At 42.1% G+C, this 23,997-nt stretch overlaps 1 protein-coding gene across 1 annotated transcript in view; it reads right to left on the bottom strand.

Moving 5' to 3' along the window:
* MDN1 (midasin AAA ATPase 1) overlaps nucleotides 1–23,997 on the bottom strand; it is a 1,255,339-nt gene that overhangs the window by 552,644 nt on the left and 678,698 nt on the right.

Below are 23,997 nucleotides of genomic sequence, written 5' to 3' on the forward strand. Positions count from 1 at the left end.
TTGCCCTTGTTCCAGGACTGGTTAGGTTTCCAGCCTTGTCTGTAACGAGCAACAGCTCCTTCCTGTTTTGGTGCAGTGGAAGTTGGTGCTGCTCCTGCTTTGAAATTCCGAAAGGGACGAAAATTAGACTGTCTAGCCTTAGCTTTGGCTTTGTCTTGAGGCAGGGCGTGGCCCTTACCTCCTGTAATGTCAGCGATAATTTCTTTCAAACCGGGCCCAAATAAAGTTTGCCCCTTGAAAGGTATATTAAGTAATTTGGACTTAGAAGTTACATCAGCTGACCAGGATTTTAGCCACAGCGCCCTACGTGCCTGAATGGCGAATCCTGAGTTCTTAGCCGTAAGTTTGGTTAAATGTACTACGGCCTCCGAAATGAATGAATTAGCTAGTTTAAGGACTCTAAGCCTGTCCGTAATGTCGTCCAGCGTAGCTGAACTAAGGTTCTCTTCCAGAGACTCAATCCAAAATGCTGCCGCAGCCGTAATCGGCGCGATGCATGCAAGGGGTTGCAATATAAAACCTTGTTGAACAAACATTTTCTTAAGGTAACCCTCTAATTTTTTATCCATTGGATCTGAAAAAGCACAGCTATCCTCCACCGGGATAGTGGTACGCTTAGCTAAAGTAGAAACTGCTCCCTCCACCTTAGGGACCGTTTGCCATAAGTCCCGTGTGGTGGCGTCTATTGGAAACATCTTTCTAAATATTGGAGGGGGTGAGAACGGCACACCGGGTCTATCCCACTCCTTAGTAACAATTTCAGTTAGTCTCTTAGGTATAGGAAAAACGTCAGTACTCGCCGGTACCGCAAAGTATTTATCCAACCTACACAATTTCTCTGGTATTGCAACAGTGTTACAATCATTAAGAGCCGCTAAAACCTCCCCTAGTAATACACGGAGGTTCTCCAATTTAAATTTAAAATTTGAAATATCTGAATCCAATCTGTTTGGATCAGAACCGTCACCCACAGAATGAAGCTCTCCGTCCTCATGCTCTGCAAGCTGTGACGCAGTATCAGACATGGCCCTAGTATTATCAGCGCACTCTGTTCTCACCCCAGAGTGATCACGCTTGCCTCTTAGTTCTGGTAATTTAGCCAGAACTTCAGTCATAACAGTAGCCATATCTTGTAATGTTATCTGTAATGGCCGCCCAGATGTACTAGGCGCCACAATATCACGCACCTCCCGGGCGGGAGATGCAGGTACTGACACGTGAGGCGAGTTAGTCGGCATAACTCTCCCCTCGCTGTTTGGTGAAATTTGTTCAATTTGTACAGATTGGCTTTTATTTAAAGTAGCATCAATACAGTTAGTACATAAATTTCTATTGGGCTCCACCTTGGCATTGGAACAAATGACACAGGTATCTTCCTCTGAATCAGACATGTTTAACACACTAGCAATAAACTTGCAACTTGGTTACAATCTTATTTAACAAAAACGTACTGTGCCTCAAAGAAGCACTAAACGATTAAATGACAGTTGAAATAATGAACTGAAAAACAGTTATAGCATCAATCCTTGAAAACAACACAACTTTTAGCAAAGGTTTGTTCCCATTAGTAAAGTAACAATTTGAAACATAAAAATTACAGAGCAACGTTTTTAATCACAGTCAATATATAAGTCTCACAGCTCTGCTGAGAGAATCTACCTCCCTCCAAAGAAGTTTGAAGACCCCTGAGTTCTGTTAGAGATGAACCGGATCATGCAGGAAATACAAGAGTAACTGACTGGAAATTTTTGATGCGTAGCAAAGAGCGCCAAAAACGGCCCCTCCCCCTCACACACAGCAGTGAGAGAGAAACGAAACTGTCACAATTAAAACAAGCAACTGCCAAGTGGAAAAATAATGCCCAAACATTTATTCACTCAGTACCTCAGAAAATGCAAACGATTCTACATTCCAGCAAAAACGTTTAACATAATAAATACCTATTAAAAGGTTAAATGTACTTTTAACAGAGTAATTCCAGTGAAATACCATCCCCAGAATACTGAAGTGTAGAGTATACATACATTCATTATAACGGTATGGCAGGATTTTCTCATCAATTCCATTCAGAAAATAAAAACTGCTACATACCTCAATGCAGATTCATCTGCCCGCTGTCCCCTGATCTGAAGCTTTTACCTCCCTCAGATGGCCGAGAAACAGCAATATGATCTTAACTACTCCGGTTAAAATCATAGTAAAAAACTCTGGTAGATTCTTCTTCAAACTCTGCCAGAGAGGTAATAACACGCTCCGGTGCTATTGTAAAATAACAAACTTTTGATTGAAGTTATAAAAACTAAGTATAATCACCATAGTCCTCTCACACATCCTATCTAGTCGTTGGGTGCAAGAGAATGACTGGGAGTGACGTAGAGGGGAGGAGCTATGTGCAGCTCTGCTGGGTGAATCCTCTTGCATTTCCTGTTGGGGAGGAGTTATATCCCAGAAGTAATGATGATCCGTGGACTGATCACACATAACAGAAGAAAAAAGAGTCAAATTTTTGAAGGTAAGAAAAAAATGATTAATTCAAATGCATTATCCCAAATATGAAACTGACTGTCTGAAAAATAAGGAAAGTGAACATTCTGAGTCAAGGCAAATAAATGTTTGAATACATATATTTAGAACTTTATAAACAAAGTGCCCAACCATAGCTAGGAGTGTCACAGAAAATAAGATTTACTTACCCCAGGACACTCATCTACATGTTTGTAGAAAGCCAAACCAGTACTGAAACGAGAATCAGCAGAGGTAATGGTATATATAAGAGTATATCGTCGATCTGAAAAGGGAGGTAAGAGATGAATCTCTACGACCGATAACAGAGAACCTATGAAATAGACCCCGTAGAAGGAGATCACTGCATTCAAATAGGCAATACTCTCTTCACATCCCTCTGACATTCACTGCACGCTGAGAGGAAAACCGGGCTCCAACTTGCTGCGGAGCGCATATCAACGTAGAATCTAGCACAAACTTACTTCACCACCAGGCATTTTGAGGTTTGGGAAACTTTGCCCCTCCTGGTAGGAATGTATATCCCATACGTCACTAGCTCATGGACTCTTGCTAATTACATGAAAGAAAAGACAGTGCAAAAACTCCAGGAAGAGAGCCTGTCAGTTCCACAAAAAATGCCAGAGCCACGTCCTTGCACATAACACAGCAATCTTATGTACATATCCCCCCCCCCCCCCCGGTTCAATAATCCCCTTATAGGAATATTAACCCTTGATTCTATAAAGATAAAGGTGCCACACTGTGGCCCTGTCTTCTGTGTTATTATTATATAAAAAAACAGGAACAGGAACATGGCCTTTCAAGTGTGACAGGTGATAGCTGCGCTCCTGACATGGAAACTAGTCAACGGTGATTGCTATAGGAGCTGTTAATATGAGTTGGGATGGTGTCGCAAAGGGAAGCTCCCTCTGCATCTCCGGACTCTAACTTTCACCCAGGCCCCCAACCGAGAAGCTTGAAGGGATACTAAAACTCCTGTCCCATAGCGAAGGGTAGAACCCATCATAAGAGACCTCCGATTTTCCGGCACCTATCTGCAACCGCCTGTGACGAAAGGCAAAGAATGACTGGGGGATGAGGGGAGTGGGGGAGGTATTTAAGCCTTTGGCTAGGGTGTCTGCCTTCTCCTGGTGGCCAGTTTCTTAATTCCCACAAGTAATAAATGAAGCCGTGGACTCTCCTCCCCTTTAGATGGAAATCTGCCCATTGTAGGGCAAGACTTGAATCATATTCTGTAACCCTGGAATAATATGTCCACAGCCCAAGGATCTGGGTTATCACGTATTCAAGATTGTTGAAAAAGAGAAAGCCTGCCCCCCACTTGATCCAAAATGTGATCGAGGCAGACCCTTCATGCTGATTTAGAATCAGTGGATTTTGCTTCCCCTTATTCCAAGGCTGATTGGACCTCCACGAAGTCTTGTATAGCTCTAGTTTGGAAGAAGAGGAGGAAGACTTCTGTCCTTTAAAGTTACGACAGGAACGAAAGTAAGAATTCTAGTGACTCTTAGGTCTTTTATTCTTATCCTGAGGAAGGAAAGATCCCTTTCCACCCGTAAATGATTTCCGCCAGATCTGGACCAAATAAAGTCTTACCTTTATAAGGTAAAGAAAGAAGCTTAGACTTAGAAGTTACATCAGCCGGGCAAGATTTCAGCCACAGAGCTCTGCGAGCTAAACAGCGAAACTAGACATCTTCGCTTCTAGTCTAATCATCTTCATGTTGGCATCGCAGATAAAAGTATTGGCCAGTTTAAGAGCCTTGATCCTATCTTGGATCTCATCTATCGTAGTCTCTTCTGATATCAGCTCAGACAATGCATCCCAAAAATAGGATGCTGCTCCCGCCACTGTAATCCTTAATGGATGTACATCTTTTTTAAGTAAGCCTCTAGCTTCTTATCCATGGGATCCTTGAAGGAGCAGCTTTCCTCTATAGGAATAGTAGTTCTCTTACCTAGAGTAGAGATAGCTCCTTCTACCTTAGGCACAGTGCGCCACGAATGGAGTCAGCAACAGGGAATATCTTTTTAAAAGCAGGAGGAAAAGGAAAAAGGAATCCCCGGCTTATTCCATTCCTGAGCTATAATTTCTGAAATTATCGGGAACAGGAGCGCTGCGGAATCTGTTGGCGCTCTACAAATAACCGATAATAATAATAATAATGGAGAATCGTAAACAATGACAAAAGGTTCGGAAGCGTCCCAAGTAGCTAAAACATCATTCAGAAGTAACCGGAGGTGTTCAAGCTTAAATCTGAAATGAACTTCTTCAGATTCAGTAGAATTTTCCCCCATTATGTCAGAATTTGGGATCTCACCATCAGAAGCTACTGACGTATTCTCCTCATCAGACACTTGGGAAAAGTTGACCAGTGCAGATATAGAGGGATCAGAAACTTTACTAGCAGAAATATGTCTAGATTTCTTCTTACGCTTGCCCGAAGTAGAGAAAGCAGATAAAGCTGCACACACCGCAGAGGTTATCTGTGCAGCAAAATCTCCTTGCAAATAAACACCCCCAGGAGGTTGAGAGGAACCGAAGGGCACTGCATGTGAAACTATCAGGGCTTGAAATGTCTGAGGAGAAAGCCGAGGCATATCATGAACAGCATTATCCTGAGTGACATATGGCTCAGAATGAAGTAATTTATCTTTAAATTTTAAAGCCTTAGATAGAGGAAAATTGCCCACGGGGAATAATCTGAGCCTCCACGAAGAAAAAATTTATCAAAAGCAATGGATGAACTTTGCTCTGAGTCCATTTTAAATATACAACATATATAAAAAAGCAAATACCAGTACAGAATAAAAACAAAACAAAAAAACAAACACCTTTTAGCAGCAAAAAAGAAAAAACATAATTTATGTAAGAACTTACCTGATACATTCATTTCTTTCATATTAGCAAGAGTCCATGAGCTAGTGACGTATGGGATATACATTCCTACCAGGAGGGGCAAAGTTTCCCAAACCTCAAAATGCCTATAAATACACCCCTCACCACACCCACAAATCAGTTTAACGAATAGCCAAGAAGTGGGGTGATAAGAAAAAAGTGCGAAAGCATAAAAAATAAGGAATTGGAATAATTGTGCTTTATACAAAAAAAATCATAACCACCACAAAAAAAGGGTGGGCCTCATGGACTCTTGCTAATATGAAAGAAATAAATTTATCAGGTAAGTTCTTACATAAATTATGTTTTCTTTCATGTAATTAGCAAGAGTCCATGAGCTAGTGACGTATGGGATAATGACTACCCAAGATGTGGATCTTTCCACGCAAGAGTCACTAGAGAGGGAGGGATAAAATAAAGACAGCCAATTCCGCTGAAAAAAAATCCACACCCAAAATAAAGTTTAAATTATAAGCAGAAGATTCAAACTGAAACAGCTGCCTGAAGTACTTTTCTACCAAAAACAGCTTCAGAAGAAGAAAACACATCAAAATGGTAGAATTTAGTAAAAGTATGCAAAGAAGACCAAGTTGCTGCTTTGCAAATCTGATCAACCGAAGCTTCATTCCTAAACGCCCAGGAAGTAGAAACTGACCTAGTAGAATGAGCTGTAATCCTTTGAGGCGGAGTTTTACCCGACTCGACATAAGCATGATGAATTAAAGATTTCAACCAAGATGCCAAAGAAATGGCAGAGGCCTTCTGACCTTTCCTAGAACCGGAAAAGATAACAAATAGACTAGAAGTCTTTCGGAAATTCTTAGTAGCTTCAACATAATATTTCAAAGCTCTAACAACATCCAAAGAATGCAATGATCTCTCCTTAGAATTCTTAGGATTAGGACACAATGAAGGAACCACAATTTCTCTACTAATGTTGTTAGAATTCACAACCTTAGGTAAAAATTTAAAAGAAGTTCGCAACACCGCCTTATCCTGATGAAAAATCAGAAAAGGAGACTCACAAGAAAGAGCAGATAATTCAGAAACTCGTCTGGCAGAAGAGATAGCCAAAAGGAACAAAACTTTCCAAGAAAGTAATTTGATGTCCAATGAATGCATAGGTTCAAACGGAGGAGCTTGAAGAGCCCCCAGAACCAAATTCAAACTCCAAGGAGGAGAAATTGACTTAATGACAGGTTTTATACGAACCAAAGCTTGTACAAAACAATGAATATCAGGAAGATTAGCAATCTTTCTGTGAAAAAGAACAGAAAGAGCAGAGATTTGTCCTTTCAAGGAACTTGCAGACAAACCTTTCTCCAAACCATCCTGAAGAAATTGTAAAATTCTCGGAATTCTAAAAGAATGCCAGGAAAAATGATGAGAAAGACACCAAGAAATATAAGTCTTCCAGACTCTATAATATATCTCCCTAGATACAGATTTACGAGCCTGTAACATAGTATTAATCACAGAGTCAGAGAAACCTCTTTGACTAAGAATCAAGCGTTCAATCTCCATACCTTTAAATTTAAGGATTTGAGATCCTGATGGAAAAAAGGACCTTGCGACAAAAGGTATTGTCTTAACGGAAGAGTCCGCGGTTGGCAAGAGGCCACCCGGACAAGATCCGCATACCAAAACCTGTGAGGCCATGCTGGAGCTACCAGCAGAACAAACTAGCATTCCTTCAGAATCTTGGAGATTACTCTTGGAAGATGAACTAGAGGCGGAAAGATATAGGCAGGATGATACTTCCAAGGAAGTGACAATGCATCCACTGCTTCCGCTTGAGGATCCCTGGATCTGGACAGATAACTGGGAAGTTTCTTGTTTAGATGAGAGACCATCAGATCTATTTCTGGAAGTCCCCACATTTGAACAATCTGAAGAAATACCTCTGGGTGAAGAGACCATTTGCCCGGATGTAACGATTGGCGGCTGAGATAATCCGCTTCCCAATTGTCTATACCTGGGATATGAACCGCAGAAACTAGACAGGAGCTGGATTCCGCCCATACCAGAATTCGAGATACTTCCTTCATAGCCAGAGGACTGTGGGTCCCTCCTTGATGATTGATGTATGCCACAGTTGTGACATTGTCTGTCTGAAAACAAATGAACGATTCTCTCTTTAGAAGAGGCCATGACTGAAGCTCTAAAAATTGCACGGAGTTCCAAAATATTGATCGGTAATCTCACCTCCTGAGATTCCCAAAACCCTTGTGCTGTCAGAGACCCCCAAACAGCTCCCCAACCTGTCAGACTTGCATCTATTGAAATTACAGTCCAGGTCGGAAGAACAAAAGAAGCCCCCTGAACTAAACGATGGTGATCTGTCCACCACATCAGAGAGTGTCATACAATCGGTGTTAAAGATATTAATTGAGATATCTTTGTGTAATCCCTGCACCACTGGTTCAGCATACAGAGCTGAAGAGGTCGCATGTGAAAACGAGCAAAGGGGATCGCGTCCGATGCTACAGTCATAAGACCTAGAATTTCCATGCATAAAGCTACCGAAGGGAATGATTGTGACTGAAGGTTTCGACAAGCGGATATCAACTTTAGACGTCTCTTGTCTGTCAAAGACAGAGTCATGGACACTGAATCTATCTGAAAACCTAAAAAGGTTACCCTTGTCTGAGGAATCAATGAACTTTTTGGTAAATTGATCCTCCAACCATGATCTTGAAGAAACAACACAAGTCGATTCGTATGAGATTCTGCTAAATGTGAAGACTGAGCAAGTACCAAGATATCGTCCAAATAAGGAAATACCACAATACCCTGTTCTCTGATTACAGACAGAAGGGCACCGAGAACCTTTGTAAAAATTCTTGGGGCTGTAGCTAGGCCAAACGGTAGAGCCACAAACTGGTAATGCTTGTCTAGGAAAGAGAATCTCAGAAACTGATAGTGATCTGGATGAATCGGAATATGCAGATATGCATCCTGTAAATCTATTGTGGACATATAATGCTCTTGCTGAACAAAAGGCAGGATAGTCCTTACAGTTACCATTTTGAATGTTGGTATCCTTACATAATGATTCAATATTTTTAAATCCAGAACTGGTCTGAAGGAATTCTCCTTCTTTGGTACAATGAAGAGATTTGAATAAAACCCCAGCCCCTGTTCCAGAACTGGAACTGGTATAATTACTCCAGCCAACTCTAGATCTGAAACACATTTCAGAAATGCTTGAGCCTTCGCTGGGTTTACTGGGACACGGGAAAGAAAAAATCTCTTTGCAGGAGGCCTTATCTTGAAGCCAATTCTGTACCCTTTTGAAACAATGTTCTGAATCCAGAGATTGTGAACGGAATTGAACCAAATTTCTTTGAAAAAACGTAATCTGCCCCCTACCAGCTGAGCTGGAATGAGGGCCGCACCTTCATGTGGACTTGGGAGCTGGCTTTGGTTTTCTGAAAGGCTTGGATTTATTCCAGACTGGAGATGGTTTCCAAACTGATACCGCTCCTGAGGATGAAGGATCAGGCTTTTGTTCCTTGTTGTGACGAAAGGAACGAAAACGATTATTAGACCTAAATTTACCTTTAGATTTTTTATCCTGTGGTAAAAAAGTTCCTTTCCCTCCAGTAACAGTTGAGATAATAGAATCCAACTGAGAACCAAATAATTTATTACCCTGGAAAGAAAGGGAAAGCAGAGTAGACTTAGAATACATATCAGCATTCCAAGTTTTAAGCCATAAAGCTCTTCTAGCTAAAATAGCTAGAGACATATACCTGACATCAACTCTAATGAGATCAAAGATGGCATCACAAATAAAATTATTAGCATGTTGTAGAAGAATAATAATGCTATGAGAATTATGATCTGTTACTTGTTGCGCTAAAGCTTCTAACCAAAAGGTTGAAGCTGCAGCAACATCCGCTAAAGATATAGCAGGTCTAAGAAGAATACCTGAACACAAGTAAGCTTTTCTTAGAAAGGATTCAATTTTCCTATCTAAAGGATCCTTAAAGGAAGTACCATCTGCCGTAGGAATAGTAGTATGCTTAGCAAGAGTAGAGACAGCCCCATCAACCTTAGGGATTTTGTCCCAAAATTCTAATCTGTCAGATGGCACAGGATATAATTGCTTAAAACGTTTAGGAGTAAAAGAATTACCCAAATTATTCCATTCCCTGAAAATTACTTCAGAAATAGCACCAGGGACAGGAAAAACTTCTGGAATAACTACAGGAGATTTAAAAACCTTATCTAAACATTTAGATTTAGTATCAAGAGGACTAGAATCCTCAATTTCTAATGCAATTAGGACTTCTTTAAGTAAAGAACGAATAAATTCCATTTTAAATAAATATGAAGATATATCGGCATCAACCTCTGAGACAGAATCCTCTGAATCAGAAGAACCAATATCAGTATCAGAATGATGATGTTCATTTAAAAATTCATCTGAAAAATGAGAAGTTTTAAAAGACTTTTTACGTTTACTAGAAGGAGGAATAACAGACATAGCCTTCTTAATGGATTTAGAAACAAAATCTCTTATGCTATCAGGAACACTCTGAGTATTAGATGTTGACGGAACAGCAACAGGTAATGTAACAGTACTAAAGGAAATATTATCTGCATTAGCAAGTTTGTCATGACAAACAGTACAAACAACAGCTGGAGGAACAGATACCAAAAGTTTACAGCAGATACACTTAGCTTTGGTAGCTCCAGCACCAGGCAGGGATTTTCCAGAAGTATCTTCTGACTCAGCTTCAACGTGGGACATCTTGCAATATGTAATAGAAAAAACAACATATAAAGCAAAACTGATCAAATTCCTTAAATGACAGTTTCAGGAATGGGAAACAAAAATGCCATAGAACAAGCTTCTAGCAACCAGAAGCACAAAATAATGAGACTTAAATAATGTGGAGACAAAAGTGACGCCCATATTTTTTTAGTGCCAAAAAAGACGCCCACATTATTTGGCGCCTAAATGCTTTTGGCGCCAAAATGACGCCACATCCGGAACGCCGACACCTTTGGCGCAAAAAAACTTCCGGCGACACGTATGACGCCGGAAACAGAAAAAAATTTTGCGCCAAAAAAGTCCGCGCCAAGAATGACGCAATAAAATTAAGCATTTTCAGCCCCCGCGAGCCTAACAGCCCACAGGGAAAAAGACATATTTTTAAGGTAAGAAAAAATGATTTATTCATATGCATTATCCCAAATATGAAACTGACTGTCTGAAATAAGGAACGTTGAACATCCTGAGTCAAGGCAAATAAATGTTTGAATACATATATTTAGAACTTTATATAAAAGTGCCCAACCAAAGCTTAGAGTGTCACAGAAAAACAGAATTTATGTTTACCTGATAAATAACTTTCTCCAACGGTGTGTCCGGTCCACGGCGTCATCCTTACTTGTGGGATATTCTCCTCCCCAACAGGAAATGGCAAAGAGCCCAGCAAAGCTGGTCACATTTCAGTCAAACTATAATTCTCACAGCTCTGCTGAGAAAAATTACCTCCCTCAAAATAAGTTTTGAAGACCCCTGAGCTCTGTAGAGATGAACCAGATCATGCAGGGAATACAATGAGTTGCTGACTGAAATATTTGATGCATAGTAAAAGCGCCCCTCCCCCACACACACAGCAGTGAGGGAGAACAGAAACTGACAGAAAAAACAGATTTAAGCAACTGCCAAGTGGAAAAATGGTGCCCAAACATTTATTCACTCAGTACCTCAGCAAATGAAAACGATTTTACATTCCAGCAAAAACGTTAAACATAATCTCTAGTTATTAAACAGCTTTATGTCTTTCTTACAGTGTAATTCTAGTGAAGTACCATTCCCCAGAATACTGAAGTGTAAAGTATACATACATGACATATCGGTATGGCAGGATTTTCTCATCAATTCCATTGTCAGAAAATAAAAACTGCTACATACCTCTATGCAGATTCATCTGCCCGCTGTCCCCTGATCTGAAGTTTACCTCACTCCTCAGATGGCCGAGAACAGCAATATGATCTTAACTACTCCGGCTAAAATCATAGCAAAACTCTGGTAGATTCTTCCTCAAACTCTGCCAGAGAGGTAATAACACACTCCGGTGCTATTTTAAAATAACAAACTTTTGATTGAAGATATAAAACTAAGTATAATCACTATAGTCCTCTCACACGACCTATCTAGTTGCTGGGTGCAAGAGAATGACTGGGAGTGACGTAGAGGGGAGGAGCTATATGCAGCTCTGCTGGGTGAATCCTCTTGCACTTCCTGTAGGGGAGCAGTTAATATCCCAGAAGTAATGATGACCCGTGGACTGATCACACTTAACAGAAGAAACAGCCATCGATTTTAGTAACGGTTGCTAAAATCATTTTCCTCTTACAAACAGAAATCTTCATCTCTTTTCTGTTTCAGAGTAAATAGTACATACCAGCACTATTTATAACAAACTCTTGATTGAATAATAAAAACTACAGTTAAACACTAAAAAACTCTAAGCCATCTCCGTGGAGATGTTGCCTGTACAACGGCAAAGAGAATGACTGGGGAAGGCGGAGCCTAGGAGGGATCATGTGACCAGCTTTGCTGGGCTCTTTGCCATTTCCTGTTGGGGAGGAGAATATCCCACAAGTAAGGATGACGCCGTGGACCGGACACACCTATGTTGGAGAAATAAGACTTACTTACCCCAGGACACTCATCTACACGTAGTAGAAAGCCAAACCAGTACTGAAACGAGAATCAGTAGAGGAAATGGTATATATAAGAGTATATCGTCGATCTGAAAAGGGAGGTAAGAGATGAATCTCTACGACCGATAACAGAGAACCTATGAAATAGACCCCGTAGAAGGAGATCACTGCATTCAAATAGGCAATACTCTCCTCACATCCCTCTGACATTCACTGCACGCTGAGAGGAAAACCGGGCTCCAACCTGCTGCGGAGCACATATCAACGTAGAATCTAGCACAAACTTACTTCACCACCTCCATAGGAGGCAAAGTTTGTAAAACTGATTTGTGGGTGTGGTGAGGGGTGTATTTATAGGCATTTTGAGGTTTGGGAAACTTTGCCCCTCCTGGTAGGAATGTATATCCCATACGTCACTAGCTCATGGACTCTTGCTAATTACATGAAAGAAAAAGGTTTTTATTTAGGATAACTTTCTAACACCTCTATACCTCAGGTTAAAGGGACAGTCTAGTTTTAAATTAAACTTTCATTATTCAGATAGGACTTTTAATTTTAATCAACTTTCCAATTTACTTTTATCATCAAATTTGCTTTTTTCTCTTGGTATTCTTAGTTTAAACTAAACATAGGAAGGCTCATGTGCTAATTTCTAAGCCCTTGAAGGCTGCCTATAATCACATGCTTTTTAAAACTCTTTTCAACACAAAGAGACAGAAAGTACACATGGGTCATATAGATAACACAGTGTTCAGGCACAGGGAGTTATTTAAGCTTTAGCACAAAACAATGCTAAATGCAAGACAATAGATAATAAACAGTCACAGTCATGTGATCAGGGGGCTGGAAGAAGGTTCCTAGATACAAGGTAATCACAGAGGTAAAAAGTATATTAATATAACTGTTGGTTATGCAAAACTGGGGAATGGGTAATAAAGGGATAATCTATCTTTTAAAACAATAACAATTCTATGGTAGACTGTCCCTTTAAGGAACTTGCTGACAACCCTTTCTCCAATCCGTCTTGGAGAAAAGACAAAATCCTGGGAATCCTAACCCTACTCCATGAGTAACCCTTGGATTCGCACCAATAAACATATTTACGCCAGATCTCATGGTAAAATTTTCTAGTAACAGGCTTATGAGCCTGAATCAAGGTATCTATTACCGAATCAGAAAACCCTCGCTTAGATAAAAATCAAGCATTCAATCTCCAAGCAGTTATCTGTAGAGAAACAAGATTCGGATGATGGAAGGGTCCCTGAATGAGAAGGTCTTTCCTCAAAGGAAGCTTCCATGGTGGCTGAGATGACATGTCCACCAGATCGGCATACCAAGTCCTGCGAGGCCACGCAGGAGCGATAAGGATCACCGATGCCCTCTCCTGTTTGACTCGAGCAATCACCTGGGGAAGGAGAGCAAATGGAGAGAACACATAAGCTAGGCTGAAAGACCAAGGTACTGCCTAGGCATCTATCAGCTCGGCCTGGGGATCCCTGGACCCGTATCTCGGAAGCTTGGCATTCTGACGAGACGCCATAAGATCCAACTCCTGCCAGCCCCATCTGAGAATCAGGTTGGCAAATACCTCCGGATGGAGTTCCCATTCTCCAGGATGAAAAGTCTGTCTGCTCAGAAAATACACTTCCCAGTTTTCCACACCTGGGATGTGGATCGCCGACAGATAACAAGAGTGTGACTCCGCCAACTGAATTATCTTGGCTACTTCTGTCATCGCCAAGGAATTCCTTGTTCCTCCCTGATGATTGATGTAAGCTACAGTCGTAATGTTGTCCGACTGGAATCTGATGAATTTGGCCGAAGCCAACTGAGGCCAAGCCTGAAGTGCATGGAATATAGCTCTTAACTCTAGGATATTGATGGAAAGGAGAGACTCCATTCGAGTCCATACACCCTGGGCCCTCAGGGAGTTCCAGACTGCTCCCCATCCTATCAGGCTGACATCCGTTGTCACTATCACCCATGAGAGTCTGCGGAAGCATGTCCCCTGGGATAGATGATCCAGCGACAACCACAATAGAAGAGTTTCTTGTCTCCCGATCTAGATTTATTGGAGGAGACAAATCTGTATAATCTCCATTCCACAGTCTGAGCATGCTTAATTGCAGAGGCCTGAGATGAAAATGAGCAAACGGAACAATGTCCATTGCCGCCACCCTCAATCAGAGTACCTCCATGCACTGAGCTGCTGACGGACGAGGATTGGACTGAATGAGTCGACATGTATTCAGAATGTTTGACTTACTGACCTCTGTCAGAAAAACCTTCATTGAAGCAGTCAATTAGAGTTCCCAGAAAGGGGACTCTTGTCTGAGAAACTAATGAACTCTTTTCCAGGTTTACCTTCCACCCGTGGGTCCTTAGGAAGGAAAGCACAATGTCGGCATGGGACCTTGCCAGTTAAAATGATGATGCCTGGATCAGTCCATCATCCAGATAAGGCGCCACTGCATTGCCCCGCGGCCTTAGAACCGCCAATAAAGACTCCAGAACCTTTGAAAATTCTGGGCACCGTGACCAGCCTGAAAGGGAAAGCCACAAACTGATAATGTTTGTCCAGAAAGGCAAACCTCATGTGAAGATCTCAGTGGATAAGAACATGAATATATGTATCCTTTGGATCCACTGATGTCATAAATTGACCCTCCCAGATCAAAGGAAGGATGGTACGAATAGTCTCCATCTTGAAAGATGGAACTCTGAGAAACCCGAATAAACTCCTGAGAGATAGCAAGGGGCCTGAAGGTTCCCTCCGTTTTTGGGACCCCAACCAAAATGGGATACAAAAACTCCAAATCCTGCACTATAGCGGAACTGAAACAATCACTCCCAGGTCTGAGAGGCCTCCTACGCAGTGTAAGAATGCCTCCAATTTCTGATCTGCTGAAAATCAGAAAAGCAGAAACCAACCTCTGGGAGGTTGGTCCCGAACCCAAACCGAAGAGAAAACAGAAATCTGCCCTCTACAAGATCCGAATCTGGGGCATGTCCTACATGCTGCTTCTGTGATCCTTGTAAAGAATCAGGAAAGCTGAAACTTAGAGCATATATTCATAGAACAAGGCACTAATCATAACGCTCTGTTGAGCTGAAATATAGCAATCAATGCTCCCAGTTGCAGAATGAGAAGGGGAGAATTTGAATTAAAGGAATTAGCCAATTTGAAAGCTTCTATCCTGTCCTGGCTTCCAACCAGGAAAGTCTCTGACCTAGCAGCATTGGACAACGCTTCAAACCAATCTGCCATCACACTAGTGAACTGTAGCAAAGTAGACAGCTGGTAGCCATTGTACGCCCTGACGTACACCCCATTTCTAAAAGTCAACTATCGTCAAAGGGAATAGTAATTATCTTAGTGAAGCGGAAAAAAACACTCCTTCCCCCTTAGAGAACGATTATCCAGCCTCTCGTATTGAGTCGGCTATGGGAAACAGTCTTGAAAATATAGGGAATGCGTCCATCCATATAAAGTACTGGACGTACAAAATAAAATACACCAAAAATGTCAGAACTCAGAGTGGAGTGAGAAAGGAGGCGCAGGTCACAGCATGTGGGCACTAAAATTTGTGGGACGCTATAGAAGAAATTTGTGGCATAACTAGAACATTGCCAATAGACTCCTAAACAGCAACCACCTTAGGGGGAGACGGTACAAAATTTATTTCTTAATAAAATTTACACCCAAAAGAACGTTACTGACTCTTAATAAAATCGTGAAAGTAACAATATCTTGTGAGGTCATTTGATTAAATAATTCAAATGAGTTAGAGAGGAAAAAAAAGGGCACTGTATGAACAATATATATATTTTTTGTGACATGTCCATTACTGCCCCCTCATCAATTAAAGATGTCCCAACCAAAGAGAAACAGAAAGGAGTGTCAATGCTAAATTGGCATCCAAACCTAAAATAATAGACCCCTTGCAGGGCCTCTTAGTCCATCCTGAAGTACAAGGAATGACTAACCAAACAAACTACTGAAAGTCTTGAATAAAAGGTTAGTACATAAAAAGCGGTACTGTCGTTTTAAATTTAAAAAGCAACCCTTTTTTTTTCTTTTTACAGGTTGATTGCTGTGAAAGTAACATAATACAGTAACCTCAGCGTAAGCCTTCTGAGATGGCTCTGAATCAAACCATCAGAGCCGGTACCTAAAACACTGAAGAGAAAACAAATCTCTAGCGTAGCTGTAGCGCTGACCGGATTTGCCCAACTCAGCACAAAGACAGACCCGGAGCGCAGCTGTATCGCTGTCCAGATCTGGCTAACACTGTGGAAAAACAGATCTGTAGCGCAGCTGTAGCGCTTGTCTAGACAGAGAAAAAAATCAATGCATGACTCTGAGACATAAATTGTTTATGAGAGCGCAACCCTAGTGCAGTATAAGAGTCTGGGGATTCCCCAGTACATCATCCCCTGCCACATACTGACTATACCACCATAGCACCAATTGAAGCGCAAAGAAACACAGTAGCAAAACCTCCTATCCTTTCGATACTGGAAGAGAGAGGAAGTGGCAAGCACTGAGCACACATACTGGATAGCCCCCATTCTTGGAAGTGTAATAAAGGAGACGCTTAAAGATTTGGCGCCAACATAACCACCGGTGCAAACAAGCTCCGCCCTCCATGAGCGTAGTGAGCAAGGAGTAGAATGCCGGGACTGTACACAAAAAAACAGAATTTATGCTTACCTGATAAATTACTTTCTCCAACGGTGTGTCCGGTCCACGGCGTCATCCTTACTTGTGGGATATTCTCTTCCCCAACAGGAAATGGCAAAGAGCCCAGCAAAGCTGGTCACATGATCCCTCCTAGGCTCCGCCTACCCCAGTCATTCGACCGACGTAAAGGAGGAATATGCATAGGAGAAATCATATGATACCGTGGTGACTGTAGTTAGAGAAAATAATTCATCAGACCTGATTAAAAAAACCAGGGCGGCGGGCCGTGGACCGGACACACCGTTGGAGAAAGTAATTTATCAGGTAAGCATAAATTCTGTTTTCTCCAACATAGGTGTGTCCGGTCTACGGCGTCATCCTTACTTGTGGGAACCAATACCAAAGCTTTAGGACACGGATGATGGGAGGGAGCAAATCAGGTCACCTAAATGGAAGGCACCACGGCTTGCAAAACCTTTCTCCCAAAAATAGCCTCAGAAGAAGCAAAAGTATCAAATTTGTAAAATTTGGTAAAAGTGTGCAGTGAAGACCAAGTCGCTGCCTTACATATCTGATCAACAGAAGCCTCGTTCTTGAAGGCCCATGTGGAAGCCACAGCCCTAGTGGAGTGAGCTGTGATTCTTTCAGGAGGCTGCCGTCCGGCAGTCTCATAAGCCAATCGGATGATGCTTTTAAGCCAAAAAGAGAGAGAGGTAGAAGTTGCTTTTTGACCTCTCCTTTTACCAGAATAAACAACAAACAAAGAAGATGTTTGTCTGAAATCCTTTGTAGCCTCTAAATAGAATTTTAGAGCACAAACTACATCCAAATTGTGTAACAAACGTTCCTTCTTTGAAACTGGATTCGGACACAAAGAAGGCACAACTATCTCCTGGTTAATGTTTTTGTTAGAAACAACTTTCGGAAGAAAACCAGGTTTAGTACGCAAAACCACCTTATCTGCATGGAACACCAGATAAGGAGGAGAACACTGCAGAGCAGATAACTCTGAAACTCTTCTAGCAGAAGAAATTGCAACCAAAAACAAAACTTTCCAAGATAGTAACTTAATATCTACGGAATGTAAGGGTTCAAACGGAACCCCTTGAAGAACTGAAAGAACTAAATTGAGACTCCAAGGAGGAGTCAAAGGTTTGTAAACAGGCTTGATTCTAACCAGAGCCTGAACAAAAGCTTGAACATCTGGCACAGCCGCCAGTTTTTTGTGAAGTAAAACAGATAAAGCAGAAATCTGTCCCTTCAAAGAACTTGCAGATAATCCTTTCTCCAAACCCTCCTGTAGAAAGGATAGAATCTTAGGAATTTGTATCTTGTTCCATCGGAATCCTTTAGATTCACACCAATAAATATATTTTTTCCATATTTTATGGCAAATTTTCCTAGTTACAGGCTTTCTAGCCTGAACAAGAGTATCAATGACAGAATCTGAAAACCCACGCTTTGATAAAATCAAGCGTTCAATCTCCAAGCAGTCAGTTGGAGTGAAGCCAGATTCGGATGTTCGAATGGACCTTGAACAAGAAGGTCCTGTCTCAAAGGTAGCTTCCATGGTGGAGCCGATGACATAGTCACCAGGTCTGCATACCAAGTTCTGCGTGGCCACGCAGGAGCTATCAAGATCACCGAAGCCCTCTCCTGATTGATCCTGGCTACCAGCCTGGGAATGAGAGGGAACGGTGGGAATACATAAGCTAGGTTGAAGGTCCAAGGCGCTATCAGTGCATCTACTAGAGTCGCCCTGGGATCCCTGGATCTGGACCCGTAGCAAGGAACCTTGAAGTTCTGACGAGACGCCATCAGGTCCATGTCTGGAATGCCCCATAATTGAGTTATTTGGGCAAAGATTTCCGGATGGAGTTCCCACTCCCCCGGATGGAAAGTCTGACAACTCAGAAAATCCGCTTCCCAATTTTCCACTCCTGGGATGTGGATTGCAGACAAGTGGCAGGAGTGATTCTCCGCCCATTGAATTATTTTGGTCACTTCCTCCATCGCCAGGGAACTCCTTGTTCCCCCCTGATGGTTGATATATGCAACAGTCGTCATGTTGTCTGATTGAAACCTTATGAATTTGGCCTCTGCTAGTTGAGGCCAAGCTTTGAGAGCATTGAATATCGCTCGCAGTTCCAGAATGTTTATCGGGAAAAGAGATTCTTCCCGAGACCATAGACCCTGAGCTTTCAGGGGTTTCCAGACCGCGCCCCAGCCCACCAGACTGGCGTCGGTCGTGACAATGACCCACTCTGGTCTGCGGAAGCTCATTCCCTGTGACAGGTTGTCCAGGTTCAGCCACCAACGGAGTGAATCTCTGGTTCTTTGATCTACTTGGATCGTCGGAGACAAGTCTGTATAATCCCCATTCCACTGTCTGAGCATGCACAGTTGTAATGGTCTTAGATGAATTCGTGCAAAAGGAACTATGTCCATTGCCGCAACCATCAAACCTATTACTTCCATGCACTGCGCTATGGAAGGAAGAAGAACAGAATGAAGTACTTGACAAGAGCTTAGAAGTTTTGATTTTCTGGCCTCTGTCAGAAAAATCTTCATTTCTAAGGAGTCTATTATTGTTCCCAAGAAGGGAACTCTTGTTGACGGGGACAGAGAACTTTTTTCTATGTTCACTTTCCACCCGTGAGATCTGAGAAAGGCTAGGACAATGTCCGTATGAGCCTTTGCTTTTGACAGAGACGACGCTTGAATCAGTATGTCGTCCAAGTAAGGTACTACTGCAATGCCCCTTGGTCTTAGCACCACTAGAAGGGACCCTAGTACCTTTGTGAAAATCCTTGGAGCAGTGGCTAATCCGAATGGAAGTGCCACAAACTGGTAATGCTTGTCCAGAAAGGCGAACCTTAGGAACCGATGATGTTCCTTGTGGATAGGAATATGTAGATACGCATCCTTTAAATCCACCGTGGTCATGAATTGACCTTCCTGGATGGTAGGAAGAATTGTTCGAATGGTTTCCATCTTGAACGATGGAACCCTGAGAAATTTGTTTAGAATCTTGAGATCTAAAATTGGTCTGAATGTTCCTTCTTTTTTGGGAACTATGAACAGATTGGAGTAAAACCCCATCCCTTGTTCTCCTAATGGAACAGAATGAATCACTCCCATTCTTAACAGGTCTTCTACACAATGTAAGAATGCCTGTCTTTTTATTTGGTTTGAAGACAATTGAGACCTGTGGAACCTCCCCCTTGGGGGTAGTTCCTTGAATTCCAGGAGATGACCCTGAGAAACTATTTCTAGCGCCCAAGGATCCTGAACATCTCTTGCCCAAGCCTGAGCAAAGAGAGAGAGTCTGCCCCCCACCAGATCCGGTCCCGGATCGGGGGCCAACACTTCATGCTGTTTTAGTAGCAGTGGCAGGTTTCTTGGCCTGCTTACCCTTGTTCCAGCCTTGCATCGGTCTCCAGGCTGGTTTGGTTTGAGAACTATTACCCTCTTGCTTAGAGGGTGTAGAATTTGAGGCTGGTCCGTTTCTACGAAAGGGACGAAAATTTGGCTTATTTTTAGCCTTAAAAGACCTATCCTGAGGAAGGGCGTGGCCCTTTCCCCCAGTGATGTCTGAAATAATCTCTTTCAAGTCAGGGCCAAACAGCGTTTTACCTTTGAAAGGGATGTTAAGCAATTTGTTCTTGGAGGACACATCCGCTGACCAAGACTTTAGCCAAAGCGCTCTGCGCGCCACAATAGCAAAACCTGAATTTTTCGCCGCTAATCTAGCTAATTGCAAAGTGGCGTCTAAGATAAAAGAGTTAGCCAATTTAAGTGCTTGAACTCTGTCCATAACCTCCTCATACGAAGAGTCTTTATTGAGCGACTTTTCTAGTTCTTCGAACCAGAAACACGCTGCTGTAGTGACAGGAACAATGCATGAAATTGGTTGTAGAAGGTAACCTTGCTGAACAAACATCTTTTTAAGCAAACTCTCTAATTTTTTATCCATAGGATCTTTGAAAGCACAACTATCTTCTATAGGGATAGTAGTGCGTTTGTTTAGAGTAGAAACCGCCCCCTCGACCTTGGGGACTGTCTGCCATAAGTCCTTTCTGGGGTCGACCATAGGAAATAATTTTTTAAATATAGGGGGAGGAACAAAAGGTATGCCGGGCCTTTCCCATTCCTTATTTACAATGTCCGCCACCCGCTTGGGTATAGGAAAAGCATCAGGGGGCACCGGGACCTCTAGGAACTTGTCCATCTTACATAATTTCTCTGGAATGACCAAATTGTCACAATCATCCAGAGTAGATAACACCTCCTTAAGCAGGGTGCGGAGATGTTCTAATTTAAATTTAAAAGTAATAACATCAGGTTCAGCTTGTTGAGAAATTTTTCCTGAATCTGAAATTTCTCCCTCAGACAAAACCTCCCTCCTGGCCCCTTCAGATTGGTGTGAGGGTATGTCAGAACCATTATCATCAGCGTCCTCATGCTCTTCAGTATCTAAAACAGAGCAATCGCGCTTTCTCTGATAAGTGGGCATTTTGGACAAAATGTTTTTAATAGAATTATCCATTACAGCCGTTAATTGTTGCATAGTAAGAAGGATTGGCGCACTAGATGTACTAGGGGCCTCTTGTGTGGGCAAGACTGGTGTAGACACAGAAGGGGATGATGCAGTACCATGCTTACTCCCCTCGCTTGAGGAATCATTTTGGGCAACATCATTATCAGTGGCATCATTGTCCCTACTTTGTTTGGACACTATGTCACATTCATCACATATATTTAAATGGGGAGGAACCTTGGCTTCCAAACATACAGAACATCGTCTATCTGATGGTTCAGACATGTTAACAGGCATAAACTTGATAACAAAGCACAAAAAAACGTTTTAAAATAAAACCGTTACTGTCACTTTAAATTTTAAACTGAACACACTTTATTACTGAATATGTGAAAAAGTATGAAGGAATTGTTCAAAATTCACCAAAATTTCACCACAGTGCCTTAAAAGCATTGCACACCAAATTTGAAAGCTTTAACTCTTAAAATAACGGAACCGGAGCCGTTTTTACATTTAACCCCTATACAGTCCCTGGTATCTGCTTTGCTGAGACCCAACCAAGCCCAGAGGGGAATACGATACCAAATGACGCCTTCAATAAGCTTTTTCAGTGGTTCTTAGCTCCTCACACATGCATCTGCATGCCTTGCTTTCCAAAAACAACTGCGCATTAGTGGCGCGAAAATGAGGCTCTGCCTATGACTAGAAAAGGCCCCCAGTGAAAAAGGTGTCCAATACAGTGCCTGCCGTTTTTTTTTTAATACATCCCCAAGATTAAAAGAACTATTTATAGTTATAATCCACTAAATATACTTATAAAGTAATCGTTTTAGCCCAGAAAAATGTCTACCAGTCTTTAAAGCCCTTGTGAAGCCCTTTATTCTTATACTAAACTAAGAAAATGGCTTACCGGTTCCCATAGGGAAAATGACAGCTTCCAGCATTACCAAGTCTTGTTAGAAATGTGTCATACCTCAAGCAGCAAAAGTCTGCCCACTGTTTCCCCCAACTGAAGTTAATTCATCTCAACAGTCCTGTGTGGAAACAGCCATCGATTTTAGTAACGGTTGCTAAAATCATTTTCCTCTTACAAACAGAAATCTTCATCTCTTTTCTGTTTCAGAGTAAATAGTACATACCAGCACTATTTTAAAATAAACTCTTGATTGAAGAATAAAAACTACATTTAAACACCAAAAAACTCTTAGCCATCTCCGTGGAGATGTTGCCTGTGCAACGGCAAAGAGAATGACTGGGGTAGGCGGAGCCTAGGAGGGATCATGTGACCAGCTTTGCTGGGCTCTTTGCCATTTCCTGTTGGGGAAGAGAATATCCCACAAGTAAGGATGACGCCGTGGACCGGACACACCTATGTTGGAGAAAAGGCACGCAAACTGTCGTCAGTGACTTAACATCGCCTCCGCCCATCGTGGGCGTATCCATCTGAAACTCCCGGGCGGCCCATTAGTCGGAACATTACACACACCTTGTGGCATATCAAGTAATAAAAATGAATAACCCCTAACTGGTAAATAAAAATTCAGACCAAGTCGACTAAGAAAATAAAACCTGCGCTCTAGACATATTATAATTAGAACCACCGTGCTGGTTTACTGTCACTTAATCACTCCCGGTCGGCATAGTAAAGTCAAAAACCCGCAGAGACTAAAATAGCCACTGATTCCATCGTCCCATCACCATAAAGAGTCTAAACTGTAAATTAGCACTTGACAAGTGATTGTGTGCAGTGTAGTGCTCACTTTCTTCTGAGAATGTGTCCCCAGAAATAATAACGTCAGCACTTACCTTGAATGCTGTGCGACAGCATGGCCGTCCAGCAGGTTTCCAGAGGTCCTCACCTTCCCATAGCCCTGCGGAACAAGATACGCCTTAGTTAAACTTGCTTAGGCTATTCGGAATAGGGCAGCAAATATGTATAGGAGGCACAGTGAGAATTATGTCTCACCAGTTCCTATTGCTTTAAAGCCACCAAATGCTTCTCTTTTTACTGAAGAGACTGATCTGGTCTAGGCTACACCCCAGAACAAAGTAGTACACTGTGGCACCACTTTAAAATAAAAAACTCTTGATTGAAGAATCTATAACTAACGCCTCACTTTGCCTCTTCCTATCACCAACACAGGCAAAGAGAATGACTGGAGTTGGAGGGAAGGGAGGATATATATATATATATATATATATATATATATATATATACACAGCTCTGCTGTGGTGCTCTTTGCCTCCTCGTTGACCAGGAGGCGATATCCCACAAGTAAGGATGAAATCCGTGGACTCATCATATCTTGTGAAAGAGAGAGAGAGAGCGAGAGAGCGAAAGAAAGAGAATTATGTTAAACCGTTCTCTTGCGTTTCCCAGAGATAGGTAACTCAGGGCCGCGGACACAGCAGACTGTAACTGCATAGTAAAGTCCGCAGGAAAAAAGCCCCCTCCAGCCGGAGTAATAGGGGTGCCGCAGGGAACTGCATGTGAACAGTTTTGAGGGGATAGGTTGGCATCTCCCGGGCCACAGAGTCCTGAGAGGTTGACAGCTCAGAGAGACTGTTAGGGTTAACAGATTTAGCTCCCTTCTTAGACTTTAGAACGCTACCCAAGCAATTGGAAAAAAATTGAGTAGGTGGACAATCCACAGCCTCCTCA

The sequence above is a fragment of the Bombina bombina genome, chromosome 4 (genome assembly GCF_027579735.1).
Source record: "Bombina bombina isolate aBomBom1 chromosome 4, aBomBom1.pri, whole genome shotgun sequence".
Classification (NCBI taxonomy): domain Eukaryota; kingdom Metazoa; phylum Chordata; class Amphibia; order Anura; family Bombinatoridae; genus Bombina; species Bombina bombina.